The following is a 21,509-nucleotide window of genomic DNA, read 5'->3' as shown; positions in this document are numbered from 1 at the left end:
AGCAGCCTTCGCGGAGTCAGTGATTTCCGGATCAGAGTTGCAAGGCTACAGAGCCGCGGTGGATCCGTCTGAGATGCATACCACCAAGAAGAAGATCTCCGACCAGAAGACCTCGTTCAAGGTCGCGATGGATACCAAGAAAGTTGCCTCAAAGAAGGCGATGCTACCAAGCAGGTGTCTGTCGGAGCTGGCCCGGACCCCAAATAGGAAGGCGCGCTCGTCGAGTTCATTAAGTGGATCGAGGCTAAACCAGTGAGAAAAGCCGATGGTGCTACAACACTAAAATTTGTTTGCAACCTCGTAGTGAAATATGGCATCCCACATAGCATCATCATAGATAATGGCACAAACTTTGGCGCAGGGAGAACTGAAGGAGTACTGCAATGATATGGGGATCCGGCTAGACCTTGCCTCTGTGGCGCATCTAGAATCTAACGGGCAGGTCAAGCGAGCCAATGGCCTTATACTAGCTGAACTTAAACCTCTCCTTGAAGAACCACTGCAGCGAGCAACCAGAGCTTGGGATGATGAGTTAGATTTCGTCCTATGGAGTTTACGAACAACCCCTAACAGATCAACTGGTTTTACACCTTTCTTCCCGGTATACGAATCTGAAGCAGTGTTGCCCTCCGACATCATCCATAATTATCCGCGAGTTTCCGCCTACAATGAAGAAAATGCGGATGAGGCTCGACAACTATATGTGGACCCGCTCGAAGAAGCTCAGAACCTAGCTGACCAGTGCTCCACCATCTACCAGCAGATACTCCGACGCTAGCATAGCTGTCGAGTCCGGAACCGCTCGTTTAAGGAAGGTGACATGGTCCTCTGCCTTCGGCAGGTGATAGAGCATAAGTTCCAATCCCCATGGGAAGGACCTTTCGTCGTGAGCAAAGTGCTGCACAACGGTTCCTACTATCTCGTTGATATCCGCAAGCTAAAGGATAGACCTATCAATTGGCATCAGAAACGCAAGAGGGAGGATTCGGGTGACGTATAGGATGAAACAAACCGTCCTTGGAATATAGCACAGCCACGTCCTTTCTACACTTAGCAATTTTCGCATTACATACATTGTAATAGTTATGATACATGATCAATGAAATAAAGCATATGGTTAACTCTTTGAGTCTTTTACCTCCTTTTATTGTTCATTTTTGGATCGTGTATGTTTTCTGACAAAAACCGCAGAGTTGGATGTTTCCGACTAGGCGTGTATAATGTTGTGATTTTCAAAATCATCCAGTAGGACGTAAGCTTAAGTTTTCTGGTGAATGAGTTTTCTGTTGCGAACTTATGGATTCCTGTTAGCGACTTCCGGCACCTCGGCTAGGGGCTTGTTTCCGCGGTTATTGACGGATTGCCAATGGGCTTCGTCGCTGTCGTCGAGCGTTTCTGGCTAAAGGTCTTCTGGCTCGTGGAAGGTCAAATAAGTGAGCCGGAGAATTCAGAAACTAGCACTTGCTTTAAAACAAAAGACCACACATATATATAAAACGGTAGCAGGATAAGTGTTTCCACCCATAATTTTGCTTGCGTAGTTTTTTGTCCTAGCTACTTCAAAATAAGTTTATATTACAAACCCACGAAGGGGCCGAATGATGCAGTGTTCATGTTTTTCCCGCAGGAACAAGTTTTTCACTTCTCCTCTTCTTTAGCCGGAGAAGAAGCACCTTCGTCGCCGCTCTTGGCCTTGTTATTTTCTGCCTCCTTGGAACTGGTCCATGTGTATCGACTTCCATCCTCGGATCCGGTAGGTCTCACTTACGCTTCACGCGCCTTTTCAAGCTCCGCTTCGAGGGGTTCGTCAGCGGAAGCACGACCTTGTTGTCAGAATTCATCGTGGCGTATGCACCGAGCGATCCGGGTGTCGTAGCCACTGCAAGCATCTAGCAGTTAGTTCGGATTTGCATCCTTTCTGGGAGGTTAATTTCTTGCATGAGCTTCTTCATCTCTCTTCTGGAAATGCCAGTTTTGTGAATCATGCTCATATGTCCCCGCGGTGGAGGGAAAGCTTCATTAGAGTTGCGAGTTTGAACTTGCTGAACTTGGTGTTGAGGTGGAGGTGGTGGCGGATTCGGCTGCTGTGGTTGCATTGTCTCATAGAATTTCTGCATTTTTGTACTTGTTTTTTTCCTCTTCTTCATTTAAACATAGTTCCAAACATTACATATTGGAACATGCTTTTACACAAACTAATACATAATTGGGAACATGATTTACACAAACTAATACATAATTGGGAACATGGTCTACACAAACTAATACATTGTTTGAACCATGGTTGACAAAAATAAAAACATTGCAAACAAATTTAACTAGTTGTGTTGATTTTGTATGTTTGCTGCCAAGAAAGAACACTCGTAGGCACACCGAGTCACCCAAACTAGAAAATTTAGCTGGTGACGGTACCCTGATACGTCTCCGACGTATCGATAATTTCTTATGTTCCATGCCACATTATTGATGATATCTACATGTTTTATGCATACTTTATGTCATATTTATGCGTTTTCCGGAACTAACCTATTGACGAGATGCCGAAGGGCGACTTCCTGTTTTCTGCTGTTTTTGGTTTCAGAAATCCTAGTAAGGAAATATTCTCGGAATTGGACGAAATCAACGCCCAGGGTCCTATTTTTCCACGAAGCTTCCAGAAGTCCGAAGGGGAAACAAAGTGGGGCCACGAGGGCGGGACACAGTAGGGCGGCGCGGCCCAAGCCCTGGCCGCGTCGGCCTAGTGTGTGGTCCCACCAGGCCCCCTCCGAGGCTGCCCTTCCGCCTACTTAAGGTCTCCGTCGCGAAAACCCTATTACGTTCGACGAAACCAGAGAAAACCTTTCAGAGCCGCCGCCATCGCGAAGCCAAGATGCGGGGGACGGGAGTCTCCGTTCCGGCACGCCGCCGGGACGGGGAAGTGCCCCCGGAAGGCTCCTCCATCGACACCACCGCCATCTTCATCAACGCTGCTTGTCTCCCATGAGGAGGGAGTAGTTCTCCATCGAGGCTCGGGGTTGTACCGGTAGCTATGTGGTTAATCTCTCTCCTATGTGCTTCAATACAATAATCTCATGAGTTGCCTTACATGATTGAGATTCATATGATGATGCTTGTAATCTAGATGTCATTATGCTAGTCAAGTAGATTTTACTTAGGTGATCTCCGGAGACTCCTTGTCCCACGTGTGTAAAGGTGACAGTGTGTGCACCGTGTGGGTCTCTTAGGCTATATTTCACAGAATACTTATTCACTGTTATGAATGGCATAGTGAAGTGCTTATTTATATCTCTTTATGATTGCAATGTGTTTTGTATCACAATTTATCTGTGTGCTACTCTAGTGATGTTATTAAAGTAGTTTATTCCTCCTGTACGGTGTAATGGTGACAGTGTGTGCATCGTGTAGTACTTGGCGTAGGCTACGATTGTGATCTCTTGTAGATTATGAAGTTAACTATTGCTATGATGGTATTGATGTGATCTATTCCTCCTTTCGTAGTGTGAAGGTGACAGTGTGCATGCTATGTTAGTACTTGGTTTGGTTATGTTGATCTGTTATGCACTCTAAGGTTATTTAAATATGAACATTGAATATTGTGGAGCTTGTTAACTCCGGCATTGAGGGTTCGTGTAATCCTACACAGTTAGTGGTGTTCATCATCCAACAAGAGAGTGTAGAGTCTAGCATTATCTATTTATTCTGTTATGTGATCAATGATTGAGAGTGTCCACTAGTGAAAGTACGATCCCTAGGCCTTGTTCCTAAATACTGCTATCGTTGCTTGTTTCTTGTTTTATTGCATCTCTACTTGTCCGCAATATTACCACCATCAACCACACGCTGAGTCCTGGGCAAAGCACTTTTCCGGTGCCGTTGCTACTGCTTATATTTATTCATACCACCTGTATTTCACTATCTCTTCGCCGAACTAGTGCACCTATTAGGTGTGTTGGGGACACAAGAGACTTCTTGCTTTGTGGTTGCGGGGTTGCATGAGAGGGATATCTTTGACCTCTTCCTCCCTGAGTTCGATAAACCTTGGGTGATCCACTTAAGGGAAACTTGCTGCTGTTCTACAAACCTCTGCTCTTGGAGGCCCAACACTGTCTACAAGAATAGAAGCACCCGTAGACATCAAGCACTTTTCTGGCGCCGTTGCCGGGGAGGAAAGGTAAGATGCACTCATACTCCGGTCCCAGGTAAAAGTACTTTTCTGGCGCCATTGTGTGTGTGCTCAAAGCTATTTCCTTTAGATCCTGCAATTGCATCTTTTTGTTTCTTGTTTACACTAGTTTGGCATAATGGACAACAATGAGCTTCTTATTCTATTTCCCGATTTAAGACATGGATGGTTTGATGCGAAAATTAAAAAACCCATGGAACATATTAGCATGAATACTTTGAATACCATTGTTGCTAATGATATAGAAAGTTCTAAGCTTGTGGAAGCTGGTTTTCATGAGCATGATATTTTTAGTCCCCCAAGCATTGATGAGAAAATTTACTTTGATGATACTTTGCCTCCTATTTATGATGATTATAATGATAGTAGTCTTTTAGTACCGCCTGTTATGGAGGATAAATTTGATTATGATTACAATATGCCTCCTATATTTGATGATGAAAATAATAATGATAGCTACTTTGTTGAATTTGCTCCCACTATTACTAATAAAATTGATTATGCTTATGTTGGGAGTAATAATAATTTTATGCATGAGACTCATGATAAGAATGCTTTATGTGATAGTTATATTGTTGAGTTTGCTCATGATACTACTGAAAGTTATTATGAGAGAGGAAAATATGGTTGTAGAAATTTTCATGTTACTAAAATGCCTCTCTATGTGCTGAAATTTTTGAAGCTACACTTGTTCTATCTTCCTATGCTTGTTACTTTGCTCTTCATGAACTTGTTTATTTACAAGATTCCTTTTCATAGGAAGCATGTTAGGCTTAAATGTGTTTTGAATTTGCCTCTTGATGCTCTCTTTTGCTTCAAATACTATCTCTTGCGAGTGCATCATTAAAACTGCTGAGCCCATCTTAATGGCTATAAAGAAAGAACTTCTTGGGAGATAACCCATGTGTTTATTTTACTACAGCAATTTTGTTTTTTATTTTGAGTCTTGGAAGTTTTTATTACTGTAGCAACCTCTCCTTATCTTAGTTTTGTGCATTGTTGTGCCAAGTAAAGTCTTTGATAGTAAGGTTCATACTAGATTTGGATTACTGCGCAGAAACAGATTTTTTGCTGTCACGAATCTGGGCCTAATTCTCTGTAGGTAACTCAGAAAATTATGCCAATTTACGTGAGTGATCCTTAGATATGTACGCAACTTTCATTCAATTTGATAATTTTCATTTGAGCAAGTCTGGTGCCTCAATAAAATTCGTCTTTACGGACTGTTCTGTTTTGACAGATTCTGCCTTTTATTTCTTATTGCTTCTTTTGCTATGTTGGATGGATTTCTTTGTTCCATTGACTTCCAGTAGCTTTGGTAAATTTCCAGAAGTGTTAAGAATGATTGTGTCACCTCTGAACACGTGAATTTTGATTATGCACTAACCCTCTAATGAGTTTGTTTCGAGTTTGGTGTGGAGGAAGTTTTCAAGGGTCAAGAGAGGAGGATGATATACTATGATCAAGAAGAGTGAAAAGGCTAAGCTTGGGGATGCTCCCATGGTTCATCCCTGCATATTTCAAGAAGACTCAAGCATCTAAGCTTGGGGATGCCCAAGGCATCCCCTTCTTCATCGACAACTTATCAGGTCACTTCTCTTGAAACTATATTTTTATTCGGTCGCATCTTATGTACTTTACTTGGAGCGTCTCGTTTGTTTTTGTTTTTGTTTGAATAAAATATGATCCATCATGCTTGTGTGGGAGAGAGACACGCTCCGCTGGTTCATATGAACACATGTGTTCTTAGCTCATAATGTTCATGGCGAAGGTTGAACTGCTTCGTTAATTGTTATATGGTTGGAAACGGGAAATACTACATGTGGTAATTGATAAAATGTCTTGGATAATTTGATACTTGGCAATTGTTGTGCTCATGTTTAAGCTCTTGCATCATATACTTTGCACCCATTAATGAAGAAATACATAGAGCTTGCTAAAATTTGGTTTGCATAATTGGTCTCTCTAAGGTCTAGATAATTTCTAGTAAAGAGTTTGAACAACAAGGAAGACGGTGTAGAGTCTTATAATGTTTACAATATGTCTCTTATGTGAGTTTTGCTGCACCGGTTCATCCTTGTGTTTGTTTCAAATAACCTTGCTAGCCTAAGCCTTGTATCAAGAGGGAATACTTCTCATGCATCCAAAATCCTTGAGCCAACCACTATGCCATTTGTGTCCACCATACCTACCTACTACATGGTATTTCTCCGCCATTCCAAAGTAAATTGCTTGAGTGCTACCTTTTAATAATTCAAAATTTATCACCTCTGATTTGTGTCAATGTTTTATAGCTCATGAGGAAGTATGTGGTGTTTATCTTTCATTCTTGTTGGGCAACTTTCACCAATGGACTAGTGGCTTCATCCGCTTATCCAATAATTTTGCAAAAAGAGCTGGCAATGGGATTCCTAGTCCCAAATTAATTAACCTAAATAGACACTCCTCCATGGTATGTGATTGTTGGACGGCACCCGAAGGATTCGGTTAGCCATGGCTTGAGAAAGCAAAGGTGGGGAGGAGTGTCATCATAATCAAACTAAAATAAAAAGGCACTCCTTCATGGTATGAGATTGTTGGCAGGCACCCGAGGATTCGGTTAGCCATGGTTTGTGAAAGAAAGGTTGGAAGGAGTGCCACCCAAAAATAAAAATAATTCATGGGAGCCGCTCTTTGAAGGTTTGTCTGGCAAGGGGGTTAGAGTGTCCACTACCATTTGTTGACAACAACAAACACCTCTCAAAATTTTACTTTTATGCTCTCTTTATGTTTTCAAAACCAAAGCTCTAGCACAAATATAGCAATCAATGCTTCCCTCTGCGAAGGGCCATTCTTTTACCTTTTATGTTGAGTCAGTTCACCTATCTCTCTCCACCTCAAGAAGCAAACACTTGTGTGAACTGTGCATTGATTCCTACATACTTGCATATTGCACTTGTTATATTACTTTACATTGACAATATCCATGAGATATACATGTTATAAGTTGAAAGCAACCGCTGAAACTTAATCTTCCTTTGTGTTGCTTCGATACCTATACTATGAAATTATTGCTTTATGAGTTAACTCTTATGCAAGACTTATTGATGCTTGTCTTGAAAGTACTATTCATGAAAAGACTTTGCTTTATGATTCAGTTGTTTACTCATGTCATTACCATTGTTTTGATCGCTGCATTCATTACATGTGTTTACAATAGTATGATCAAGGTTATGATGGCATGTCACTCCAGAAATTATCTTTGTTATCGTTTACCGCTCGGGACGAGCAGAAACTAAGCTTGGGGATGCTGATACGTCTCCGACGTATCGATAATTTCGTATGTTCCATGCCACATTATTGATGATATCTACATGTTTTATGCATACTTTATGTCATATTTATGCGTTTTCCGGAACTAACCTATTGACGAGATGCCGAAGGGCCAGTTCATGTTTTCTGCTGTTTTTGGTTTCAGAAATCCTAGTAAGGAAATATTCTCGGAATTGGACGAAATCAACGCCCAGGGTCCTATTTTTCCATGAAGCTTCCAGAAGTCCGAAGGGGAAACGAAGTGGGGCCACGAGGTGGGGACACGATGAGGGCGGCGCGGCCCAAGCCCGGCCGCGCCGGCCTAGTGTGTGGTCCCACCAGGCCCCTCCGAGGCTGCCCTTCCGCCTACTTAAGGTCTCCATCGCGAAAACCCTATTACGTTCGACGAAACCGGAGAAAACCTTCCGAGCCGCCGCCATCGCGAAGCCAAGATCCGGGGGACGAGGAGTCTCCGTTCCGGCACGCCGCCGGGACGGTGAAGTGCCCCCGGAAGGCTCCTCCATCGACACCACCGCCATCTTCATCAACGCTGTTGTCTCCCATGAGGAGGGAGTAGTTCTCCATCGAGGCTCGGGGTTGTACCGGTAGCTATGTGGTTAATCTTTCTCCTATGTGCTTCAATACAATAATCTCATGAGCTGCCTTACATGATTGAGATTCATATGATGATGCTTGTAATCTAGATGTCATTATGCTAGTCAAGTGGATTTTACTTATGTGATCTCCGGAGACTCCTTGTCCCACGTGTGTAAAGGTGACAGTGTGTGCACCGTGTGGGTCTCTTAGGCTATATTTCACGAGAATACTTATTCACTGTTATGAATGGCATAGTGAAGTGCTTATTTATATCTCTTTATGATTGCAATGTGTTTTGTATCATAATTTATCCGTGTGCTACTCTAGTGATGTTATTAAAGTAGTTTATTCCTCCCGCACGGTGTAATGGTGACGAGTGTGTGCATCGTGTAGTACTTGGCGTAGGCTACGATTGTGATCTCTTGTAGATTATGAAGTTAACTATTGCTATGATGGTATTGATGTGATCTATTCCTCCTTTCGTAGTGTGAAGGTGACGGTGTGCATGCTATGTTAGTACTTGGTTTGGTTATGTTGATCCGTTATGCACTCTAAGGTTATTTAAATATGAACATTGAATATTGTGGAGCTTGTTAACTCCGGCATTGAGGGTTCGTGTAATCCTACACAGTTAGTGGTGTTCATCATCCAACAAGAGAGTGTAGAGTCTAGCATTTATCTATTTATTCTGTTATGTGATCAATGATTGAGAGTGTCCACTAGTGAAAGTATGATCCCTAGGCCTTGTTCCTAAATATCGCTATCGTCGCTTGTTTACTCGTTTCTACTGCATCTCTACTTGTCCGCAATATTACCACCATCAACCACACGCCAGTCCTGGGCAAAGCACTTTTCCGGTGCCGTGGCTACTGCTTATATTTATTCATACCACTCGTATTTCACTATCTCTTCGCCGAACTAGTGCACCTATTAGGTGTGTTGGGGACACAAGAGACTTCTTGCTTTGTGGTTGCAGGGGTTGCATGAGAGGGATATCTTTGACCTCTTCCTCCCTGAGTTCGATAAACCTTGGGTGATCCACTTAAGGGAAACTTGCTGCTGTTCTACAAACCTCTGCTCTTGGAGGCCCAACACTGTCTACAAGAATAGAAGCACCCGTAGACATCATACCCCTCTTGGTTCTTTCGAGGAAGAACAACCAGAAACCTTCACTACTGGCTTCAACTGCCCCGTAGTCATATTCGTCGCAAAGAAAGAACACTCTAAGTTCTAACTATCGGTGTCCGAGCCGGATTCTCCGGTGTGGTAGTGCATGCGGCAGGCTGTGTCGTCGAACACCTTGACGATCATCTCGTCGTCCCCCTCGTAAAGGAAGGTGAGTTGGCAGCCGGGCTCAAGCGCGAGGTCGCTGGCGAACTTGTCCCACCCCGTGTGCACGTACATCTTTCCCTGCCCGTCGAACAAGACCTCGACAGTCCACCAGAAGAAGTTGCAGCTCGCTTCCCGTAGCTGCAAGTGCGTCGGCTCGACGCCATCGACGAACTCGGCGAACTTGTCCGGGAGCCGCTTGATGCTGAGTGGGTCGTCGTCGATGAGAAGGAACTCGAAGCAGCGGTCATCCTGAGAAGACGAGGAGGGCGCAGGCGACGACGACCGTGGGGCCATAGCTGCTCCACCACGGCGGCCCCTGCCCTAGCCCCGGGGGCGCCCTGGCCCGCGGCCTCGACCGCCTCGCCGGCCACCATGATCCGCCATGGATTTTCTCACGGGCCTGGCTGCATCGCAGGAAGAGCTAGGCGGCGCTACGGTGCAGATTGTGGCGGCTAGGGTTTGTTTGGAGGAGTGGATGAGAAAGAAGAACGTGCACCCTCTTTATATAGGCCGGATGCAGGCGACGGCCGCGGGACGCGTGGCATCGCCATTACTGCGTTGGCGGAGGTGGGCGTCGGCCGCTCGGCAACCGAGGCATCGCCATTAACGTGGCGCGGACTGTCGAAGCGACGCAGCGGCGCTAGTCGCTGGCGCGCCTGAGAAGACGCATCGACGCAGGGTCGCTGCTAGGCGGGCCCGACGAAACGTTCGCCAGGCGCAAGCGGACACTTTGCGCGTCTGCGCAGCATCCGCCGCGACGCATCCGAGGCGCATATTTGGGCCAGGTTTGCGTCGCCGCGGATGGACCGGTCACTTTGCGTTGCCCCGCTGGAGGTGGTACCAGACGCATTTGGTCGTTTGCGTCACCCGTTGGACATGCCCTTAGACATATAGAAGAGATTATATGCTTGAATCTTTCTATTCATATAGTGATCATGGATATGAGAAGATTTTCTGAAGAAAATGCTCTTTCATATATAGTGGAGTGGGAGCATTCGCAAAACTTCATCAAACAAGTGTAATCAAGTGAGATGTTCCATCTTGAAATAGACAAGATCATCATCATGAAACTCAAGTGTAATGCTCAAGGTAAAGGTTTGTTATTGATAGGTTTTCTTTCTAATTTGTTTCATTATACTAATTGGGAGACAGGTTCGCAAGATAGATAGACATATATCAAGAGAGGCTCTCGGGTCAATAATAATTAGGGACGGTTATACTGTTGGTATGCATGAGTAGTTGTGCTTGCATATTTGCTAATTTAGGGGATTGCGCGTAGTAATTAAAGACGATTGATCGATAAATGGAGATCCATGCGCGATCGATGTGTCTGCTCCTCGTACGTTCGAACTCACCATGCACAGAAGCCGATGGGGAGACTCTCTCTTTCCCATCCTTTTTTTATAGCTAGCCTGCCACTGCCAGCAGGGTTGTCAGTGATGAATATAATCTCCAATGGAGTATTTTGTTCACTGCACCAGCAGAAATGTGTACGCTGCAGTCTCAGCTCGACAGCGCCGCGCATGCACGTACGTGTGACGTGCACTTCCTACCCCCATATGGGTAACCGTGCACACCCATGCATGCAGCTTAATTATTGCTCTATGCTTTCTCCACAGTATAGTACACCCATAGTAGACCATAGTCAAACTAGTGTGGCTTTTCCCTACCACGAGAAATGAGAACTGCAGTCGATTTTTTGCCACAGTCATGATATTTCATGGGTAAGAGCATCTCCAGCCCCCGTGTCGTTTCTAAAGGTATTTGCGACGCGCCGAACATTTTTTCGTTTCCAGCCGTGTGGCTCAAAGGCTCTTCCATCCGGCGCGGCTCAATACGGTATCCGGCACTTCGAGCTCGTCCCCGGTTCATAGGGGAAGCTCCGGCGCGCCGGACACAGCGAGAAGTGAGGTGGGAAGTGGTGGGCCCGACGCATCAGCCACACATGAACGAAGCGTCGCAGCTTTGCCTTAATGGCAACGGAGGGGCGGGCGAGACGTCTCGTCGGCGCTGCGCAACCTCCACGTGTCGTCGAAGTTCGCACGCCACGTCGCGTTCTCGCTCTTTCTTCCCTTCGCTTCTGGCCTCTTCCCGCGCTTTTTTCCCGCCTCTTCTCGCGACGTTGACGTCTATAAAAGGCCTCCCCCGCTCAATGGTAGCCACCATAGCCACCGGCATCCCTTTCTCCGCCGCAACAAACACATACCTCGTCGCATACACACCACCTACGCAATGATGAACCACGCCGGCGCCGGCCAGTTCCCTCCACCACCGTCTCCACCTCCACCTCCACCTCCACCACCGCAGGAGTTCCACGTCGACCCGGAAACTGCGGAGAATGAAGCGTGGGAGGAGGCGACGCTGGTGGACACCATAATGGTGTTCGACGCCGCCACGGAGGAAGAGGCGCGACGGCGATGGGCGGAGGAGATGGGCTAGCGGTGGCGTGCAGAGCCGGAGCGCCTGCGCATGGAGCGGGTGCTCCATCAACATCAGCGGCGGGAGGTGCTAGAGTAGCAGCTGCGGGAGGAGTCGGCGGCAGCGGAGGCGGTGGTCTTGGCGGCGGAGGCGGATGCGTTGGCTGCGGCGGCGCAAATGGAGGAGGAGGACGAGGAGGACGAGGTGGAGGAGGAGGACGAGGCGGAGGCAGAGGAGGAGGACGACGATGATGACGATGACTTCGATTGGTCCGAAGACGACGGGCCAGGAGCTACAGCGGAGGGGAGGTGACGATGGGGCGGGACCGTCGAATGCACCACCGGGCGGCCAATAGGCCATAATCTAGCCGTTTTCATTCACACTTGTAAAATATAATCGAATTTGAATGAAAACATTTATTTTCGTGCACTTTATTTATTTGGGGCGCGTGTTTTGGGGGCGCGGCTGGGGACTACGTCCCCCAAACGCGACACGAAGAAAACGCGTCCCCCAAACGCTCAATCCGACGCCGTTTGGGGGACGGTTTGGGGGACACTGCTGGAGATGCTCTAAAAGATATGCCAAATACTCCATCCCTCCAAATTATTTCTCCTAGATATGTCTAGATAACATGTCTTTTTTTGTATAAATACATGTGAATTTAGATAAATCTATAATTCGAGATAGACGGAGTACGGTCTGAATCAGATACTACCTCCATATCGGTTTATTATTAGGGCGCTCTTCGGGAAAAAAAATTAATCATTAATTTTATCATAAAATATGATATATGTCACATAAATTGTATCATTGGATTCATATTTAAAATAGCTATCGAATGGTATAATTTTTTGCGGTGTATATCTTATATTTTATCGTACAAATTAGTTGTCAAAGTTTTTTTCTCGAAATGTATAATACCTCTTTAAACCGGTATGGAAGTAGTAGGATTTTAGTTAACTTATTTGATTGCACCACATAAAATACAAAGGTTTTTCTAAGGTATTTGAGTGGACGGAATTCTCATAAAAAAGATTTTACAGCTCAAATATCTAACATCGGAAACACTCATAAGAATCAAACCCTCCAAAATTCCTATGAAAACCATTTGAACCATATAGACCCTACATTTAGCCATGGAAATCTCTCACCTAGCTCCCTTCTGTTGAATATAAATATAGTGTCTAATCTCTTTCCATTAGTTTAGATTTTTAGAAAAACTTAGCTAGTGCATTAATCTTTTGTGGTACTAGAGTCAAGAGGTCTCAAGTTTAAAATTTTGCTCGTGCAATATAAAAAAAATGTGGCCTGCACCGAACTCACAATAGGAACTAAAATAGCCTAGATGTGAGTTAGAGCATCTCCAACAGGCGCTGTATCCAAAAAAAGCGACTAGTTTAGCGCGCGAGAGGCGCAAATTGTTGCTCCAACAATTTTGTAACCGATGTTGTAAAGTGGAGCGCGCTGCGCTATCTGGTGCACTATATTTAGGGAGCCAGAAAGAGCACGATGTACAAATCACGCGCAGAAACAACTACCCAGTTTTACAGCTCCAAAATTTAGAGCTTCTGCCGGAGGAGAATATGGTCTCGCGCGCGAAACACGGATGGAGCGCGCTGCAAAGTGCTTTTACAGCGCCAAAATTTAGCGCGGCTGTTGGAGATGCTCTTTGTCTCTCATCCGTTCGGACTTCTAGAAAACTTGGCTAACGCATTAACCATTCACCTCCTCAAACTATGGTAACTCATTAAGATGTTGCATGTTTGGAAATTTGCCAAAAAGAAGGGAAAATAATTTACATCAGTCCAAAAATAGGTTCACCCTCGTGGGCCATGATGTATGCTGGAGGCTAGATCACAACCTGCTGCACAAAACTTGGGGCTGGAAACTGGATATTCTGGTGGAAGTGCCGGGGCTGTAGTCATCAAGTTATGTGGAGGTGGAGTGGGCCACGTACGAGACGTAAAGGCGGCACAGGGAAGGAAAGCCACGGCGGTCGCTTCTGTTCCCATTTTTGGCTGTTTCCCTTCGCTTGCTGCCTGATTTTCCTCAATGCTCACCGTGCCATACTACTCCTTTAGCTCCACAATTCTCGTGGTGATTTTAGTTTAAAAATTCACTAGTAGAAAAAGAGGCTTCTGTCCACCCTCATTAGTCCTGGAAATATTCGAACCGCGACTAAAGGGGGCTTTAGTCGCGGTTCGGGAAACGACCTGCGATTAATGCTCCATCCGCGACGAAAGGGTACACATTTAGTCGCGGTTGGTAACACCAACCGGGACTAAAGGGCTACGGAGGGATGCGGCCGGCGGAAAAACCTTTAGTCCCGGTTAGGAACACCAACCGCGACTAAAGAGTACCCCTTTAGTCCCGGTTGGTGTCCCTAACCGGGACTAAAGGTTTTTCCGAGTTTTTTTACTCCCACGCACCCTGCACACCCCCCCCGTGGATCGCCTTTTTTGGTTTGTAAAATACAAAAGAAATGATAGAAAATTTTAAAAAAAATTGTTTTCAGATTCTTGTATGTTATGCAACCTACTATTCGGAGAAATTAACAAATTCGAATTTTCACTTTTTTTGCAAAAAAAAGTTAAAAAAATGGTAAAACCGCAATAACTTTTGCATACGACGTTGGAAAAAAACGTATAATATATCAAAAAAATCCTGGGAAAAAGTTACATCCGAATTCACCCGGGTTTACCCGGTTAGCCAATTTTTAGATTCTCAAAATTCCAAATGAAAATACAAAAGCAGGAAGATTTTAGTTTTTGCTATAAATTATGGATTTTATATTTTTTAAATTTTTTTTAAAAATAAAATTAATAATTGCATCCAGCATAAAGATTACTATTACTTTTACCCAAATTTTAGATTTTCAAATTTTTAGGTTTTGGCAAAAAAAATATTTAAAAAATTAATTTTTTTTTGAAAAGTTAATGTTTATTTATTTATTCACGATTATTATTACATCATTATTTTTGTTTATGAAAAAATTATTTGAAATTCAAACAATAAAAAAATGTGACATCGACCAACATGTTAATAGGATTGATATGATACTAGTATCACATACATGTGCGCGTAGCACTTGGATGCGGGACGGAATGGAACTCGGAAGTTAAGCGTGCTAGAGGTGGAGTAGTGGGAGGATGGGTGACCGAGCGGGAAGTTTGACCACGAGTAAGTAATTTGACTAAAGATAAGTGTAGTTAGAGATAGAGACTAAGCTATGCAAATAACTGAAATAATAGAAATTCTGAAAAAAAAAGAAAAAAAAGTAGTGAAAAAAAATTAGATATCCAAATGAATTAAAAAAAAAATTAACGAAATAGCCTTTAGTCGCGGTTGGGGACACCAACCGCGACTAAAGGTCCTTCGCCCAGGCGCACGCTAGCCGCCCACGTGGACGGGCCTTTAGTCGCGGTTCGTAAGCAACCGCGACTAAAGGGAGGGGCCTTTAGTCGCGCTTAATTGGTCGCGGTTGCGCAACCGCGACTAATGGCAGTTGCGAACCGCGACTAAAGACCATTTTTCTACCAGTAATTATGGATCAGAGAAAGTACTACAACTTTTGTTTAGGAAAAAAGGCACCAGCTGACGGTAGCAAGTCGATCTCAAAAACATGTCTTAGCCACACATATATGTATCATGGATCCACTCTCGGACTATCTGATACCCAAAAAAAAAACGTGATCGAAACATATGCAACGGCGTAGATCCAGCAGCGGTGTCACAAGATTTATATGACAGAGACACGAGGGGGGCTACGTGATCATCGATGGATGGATGCGGTACCTCTAGTTGCTGGTCGGTATACATCTCTATCGTCCTTGGTTAACTAACTAATGCTCAACTTTTATTTACTCCTTTTTTGCGAATTTATTCATTACTATTTTGGAAGAGGAGATAACGGAGAATGGATGCACCATCCGTCCAGGCAGCTGCTTCTCGGCCTTTCGTACAATTGGCCGCTTTTTTATGGGAAGATGCTACATTCGTTCTAAATTTAGTTCTCTGTTTATTTTTCATTCTTCGTAGTTGAACCACGTATGTGCAAAACTTGATATGCCTTTTCCTATCATGATGTAGGAAACGATTAGAAAGTCTACTCGGTTGTCCCTTCTGGTTTCTTTTTTAACTTTTGTGCACCTAAAGGAGCAGGGGAGAGGGGATTCAACAACAAAAAAAGGAAATTTTGCCACATGACACCGTTATTTTTCGGTATTTGCCGAAACACACTACTAAAATGTGTCTTTGCCTAGTATCATTATAATTTTGCGGTACGTTTGCCAAAACACATTGGACGGTCTAAAGCGGAAAGTTCTTTTTTTTTTTTACTTAGGATGACCATCTACATCTGGTTTAGTCCGTTTTTTTCTCTGTAGTTTTTTTCCCTCAAAATTTTGGCCCGGTCATCTGTGTATTTCCAGCAGATTGACATGACATATTTTCAGCAGATTTCTAGCAAATTGCTCACGAGACTGAGTGGACATGTACATTGAATAAAGTAGGATATACACAGAATAAACCAGAAGATTGCAGATTGATTATTAGACTCAAATTTCCATGACATTGCTTATGAAACCCAACATATACAATAAACAACTCGATGAACATAGCAGATTTTGGAAAATCGCTGACGAGATGTGAGCTAGTACTAAATCACTTGTATGTGCTCAATTAATATTCATGCACTAGGCCCTGTTTGCCGTCCATGGGCGCCCGCAGATCCTTGTCCACCGTGAGGGTGCAGGTGCAAAACCCTCCTTGGTGGCGCGTCATTTGTATCCCTACGACAGGTCGTCAATGGTACGGACGAGAGATGGGGACGATCGGGGAAAGATGACCCGTTGGGAACGAGGTAGGAGTGCTCGCCGGTGACGGCGAGCGTGATGGAGGACGGCAGTTCCCGGAGCCCTCTAGGGCTCGTTGTTGATCGATGCGGGAATTCGTCCCCTTTGACGTAAGGTGTACGGTAGAAAACCAATTGTGGTTTGGTTTTCTGTTTTAAGATTAGAAGGAAAACCGGTTTGATTCTGGGTAGTTTGCAATTTCGCGATAAAATAAATTAATATTTTCATTTTTTGCGTTCGGTGTGTTTTAGCAAACGTACAGCAAAATTGTAATGGTGCTGGGCAAAGACATGTTCTGGTAGTGTGTTTAGGCAAAGACCGGAAAATACCGATATCTCGTGGCAAATTTTCCCAAAAAAATAAAGGATCTATGGTTCCATCCCCCTAGTCATCGACGCTGCCGGTTAATCCTTCTTCGTTTGGCCTTGGGGTCCCATCATGAATAAATGTCATTGAAAATGTATGTAGGTCTCTGACCAAATATAAGGGTTCAGTGACCTCTTTTATGATGTCTTTGGTCCTAGATTATAACTATATAAACTATATCCGGAGCAGATGTATTGTACATGAAAAGACTAAAAAGCCAAATAAAAGTACCTCATAGAAAACGGTTGCTGCAATTAGACAATGGAAGACAATTCTTATTTCTCCAAAACATGTATTATGTGAGGTTATTGACCAACAGAACCTCAAAACCAGTAGCTCCCAAGCCGGCAATGAAGATGCCTCCAGCAACCAGGAGACATAGGACTCGAGAAAGAACTCTGCGGCTTCTTCATGTTGACAAGAAATCCTGTTTGCAACAACACTACATAGAGCCGATAGACCGGGAAGCAACCATTATTCGAGGAAATACATAAAGTTGCGCTGAGCCCTTATATGCCCCCATCTACTACCGGTCGAGTTGGGAGGGGGGTCATCTAGACTGAAAATTGCCTATCTAGCCCTTTAACAACAAATAAAATGAATAACCACTCTAAGTACGTGTCCCACCTTTTTGTGGTACTGGTTCCACGTTTTTTGTACTTTCTAATACTTTTATTTTGGTACCTCCTATTTTCCGCTATTGAATTGCTTTTGACGGGACGACTCCTATTTTTCCCAATCATGATAAAACTTGTATTTTCAAAACAGCTAGAATCTTCCCGAAACAATTTTATATTTTCTTATTTTAATTTTAATTTTGTATGCTGACTAGGTTGCCACACATGTGAAATTGTCGCCTCATCATAGCTGAAACAACTTTTCGACGAGGAGAAGAATGACAAAATATTAAGGTGTGACATTTGAAGGATACAAAATATCCAATATAAAGTTCATACAAGAAACTTTACTAGGCTGTGAATAAGGACATTTTTTTCCTAAAAGAGGAAATAAAATGGTCTTGTCTTGATCGATTATCTGTGTGGCAGGAAAATTGTCCCAAAAGTGGCTCCGCCCGGGTGAAAACAAAAGAGATAGGATTCCAACCAGACAATGCACAAACTATATACTCCCTCTGTCCCATAAAGGTTGACTAAGATTAGTTAAATTTTAGATGTATCTATATGCTATTTAGTGTCTAGATACATTCAAATTTTGATAAATCTCGAACAACCTTCGTGGGATAAAGGAAGTAGATAGATTTCCTATGTACATTGCACCAGCTATCAATTCCTTGTTGGCCCCCTTTTCTCTTTCCTCATGCCAGTTCTTTCTTTACCGGGGAACACGGATACATTATCTCTACCCCCATTACTTCGCAAACGTATACACACCAACGCTCGTTAACCGATCGAGCTGAGGAATTTCGCAAGATGACATGCTATCATCGGAAGCACAGTGTTTGCATGACCAAGGTTCTCTGTGAGATAAGATTTGATAACCCTAATCAATGGATTGGGACATTTGACAGTACCAAACTCAATAGTATGATTCTTCTGTAATAGTCTCGCACCACCAGATCGATGGATGAAGATATTTGACAGTACTGCCGATCTTATTTATGCTATCCGGCTCCAGCTAGCTAGGTATGATTTTTTTTTTCTCTCTCGACTTTCTCTGTCATGCGACACTTTTGTTAACCTGATCATGTTACCCAGCCAAGCAAGGAGCACCTAGCTTTGAGGGTTTGAGGCACGGATGGGTGGATGGTAAAAGCATGTACAAGTTAGCAACTATCTATCTTATCAGGATGCATGATAACCACTATGAGCAACTGATGCTGACACCTTTCCAAATCATGCTTGCCTGCTGCCTGCCTTGTGGCTCCATCGCGACAGCCTTGCCCTAGACAAAAAAGTTACACCAAACAGTGTTTGTATATATTCTGCTCCGCATGATATGATGTCTATAGACTGTACACCATGCATATGTAAAGTGTAATGGTAGTTCAGATTCAGCTTGGTTACCCATGGCAAATTTGGCAACGCAATCGCGGAACACCAGAAGTTATCGTGTTTTATTACTCCTATATATATATTCTTATTCGCCAAAAGTTATCGTGTTTCCTTGTAAGGTTGTCGCTCCTCCAGGGTGAATCGGTGAAGGCGCACCAAGAGAAGGACGGAGTACCGCAACTCCATGGATAATGAACATTGTAACAAGTTGTTTAGACACTCTGGTAATTGACTTCGGATCTTGGAGCAGGGCGGGTGACGACTCATAAAGGTTTGTCTTGCCAATCAGCTCATCACGAGCCCTTCAAGACTTACAATTAAGGGCACCCGCCAAATATTTCCCAACTTTGAAAAAATCTTTTATGTTTAGACAGCGAGGAGTCCGGGCATATGGATACCCTGGTACCCAAGGGCACTCCCCAAATTGGAACAGGGTTGCCCGTTGCCTCTAAAAAGAACACATCATACGAGATATGTTCGGCCGCCGAGTAGTGTCATTTGCAGTCAACCACCAAGATAAGGGTGTCCGGTGAGCTCGCTTATGTTCTGCGTCGGCTTGGAAGCGCGTCTACCACAAGACTCGAGTGCATGGCCACCTGCACAAATGGTATCAGGTTTGGCACGATCTCGGAAATGTTGTGACCGTCAATGTCACTTTATATTGTTGGAGAAATGGAGAAACGGCGGTGTCCCGAGGTTTTGCATTAGTGGTAGGACGAAAGATCTATGACGAGTCCTCCCCCTCTTCTTCGAGAAAATGACATGTTATGGGCAACCTATGGAATATAATTCGGGCCATATGTTTCCATGCATTTCGTACGTGAACGCCTACCAGATGTATCACGAGATCATGTTGTGCATGTATATGTCTTATGTTCAATATACAGACCTTGTCGTTTTATGAACAGTACAGGTTTTGGAAAAACATATCGTCCATGGACGGAAGAAGAAAGGATGGGAATTGGGAACAGCTGGATCTGGTGATTCATGAATGTGTGGTCCTACGGTGACTGTACTACAACTCATCAATAACGGCCACTCAAAAAAAAATACTCATCAATAACGGTACCAAGAACGTAACTATGTCAGATAAATTAGTTAACATCACACCGTATTAATCTCAGAAAAAACATCACACCGTATTGTATTGACAAAAAAAACCAACATAGATGAAGGAACACTGTCTCGAATGATATTTCCAGCTGGATGTGTAAATCTAATGCCCTTTTTTCACTACGATGATATATTTGATTGCATGTATATTATCAAAATTTATCTGAAAAATTTGAATTGCTGAAGCAATGTTTGCCGTTGCACCTATATGCTTCACGAAATAAAATGTCTAACTGACTGTATATAAGATCACTCTCACAACAGGAATAGTTTGATCAACCTAGACCCTCTTACACAACATATCAAAGATAAAGCAAAAAAATACAAGAAAGCCAAGACTTGCCACCAAATACACCGGAATGAGAGTGAAATCAAATCTCCACGCCGATGATCCCGAGAGGGTAATAACGCACTGCACTACCATCATCGAGAGATCACGATGATCAAGGGTTTTCATCGGAACCTTAACACAAAGGCATCACTGCCTTTGGCACTGTCGCTCACAAAAACATCCGCAAGCGTCCACTGTCCCCGAGCTCAGCCTCTAGATCGTGATCTGGGAGTATCCATTACCGAAGCGCCGTCCACCCCATGATCCCGCGACAAGTCTGGTACTCTATTTTAGCTTCCTTCGTGGAGGACCTCGAGACATGAACTTACATAGATCCCATGGTTTCTTTTAATGGAACTCCTTTTTTTTCAAAAAATAATCTACGACAGTAACTCATTGCTTTAGCTGACGTTTGAAACCTGCTATTTCAATACCCACTAGGTTCCATATGAATCGGAGGCATATGCGGCGGTCAGTCAGTATATGTAAAAAGGAATCGCATATAAAATAAGCAAGAAAGTCGTTGTAGTATAGTGGTAAGTATTCCCGCCTGTCACGCGGGTGACCCGGGTTCGATCCCCGGCAACGGCGTTATTACTTTTTTTTTTGTTATGTCAACTCTGGATAAATTTTTGAGTCGAATTAGGATTTCTCTGGTTCCTTGGCCCAACAAGCGCGCGCGCTGTTGAGTTGGGCTCTTCCACCTGCAGTATTTGTTTTTGCTCACGAAAACCATAAATCTATCTCACTGGTCACTGCCAAAGGATTGTTAAGTTATCTCTCCTGGACGTGAAAGTTGTATTACAGGCTACGGTCGGTGTACTGCCGTGCCTATCCCTCTCTCTTTTTTCCACTATTAGGGGGGACGGTGTCCAAAAAGATTGAATGTTTGTGGGCCATTAAGTGCAAAACTGTGGAGCTTGATTTCACTTTCATGCAATACTGAAGGATACACGTGATACGGTCTACTATAGATGGATCGTTATAAGTCTTGTGTGTAGTATTGTAACCTC

The 21,509-nt window shown here is 43.8% G+C and overlaps 1 non-coding gene across 1 annotated transcript; it reads left to right on the top strand.

Annotated features, from left to right (window-relative positions):
* The first annotated feature begins 21,015 nt into the window (after nt 1–21,015).
* Nucleotides 21,016–21,087, top strand: TRNAD-GUC. Its single transcript has one exon. It is a non-coding gene; the product is annotated as a tRNA-Asp (tRNA).
* Nucleotides 21,088–21,509: the final 422 nt, after the last annotated feature.

The sequence above is a fragment of the Lolium rigidum genome, chromosome 7, assembly GCF_022539505.1.
Source record: "Lolium rigidum isolate FL_2022 chromosome 7, APGP_CSIRO_Lrig_0.1, whole genome shotgun sequence".
Taxonomy (NCBI): Eukaryota; Viridiplantae; Streptophyta; class Magnoliopsida; order Poales; family Poaceae; genus Lolium; species Lolium rigidum.
The sequence above is the reverse complement of the archived record's forward strand: the minus strand, read 5'-3'. Positions and strand labels throughout refer to the sequence as shown.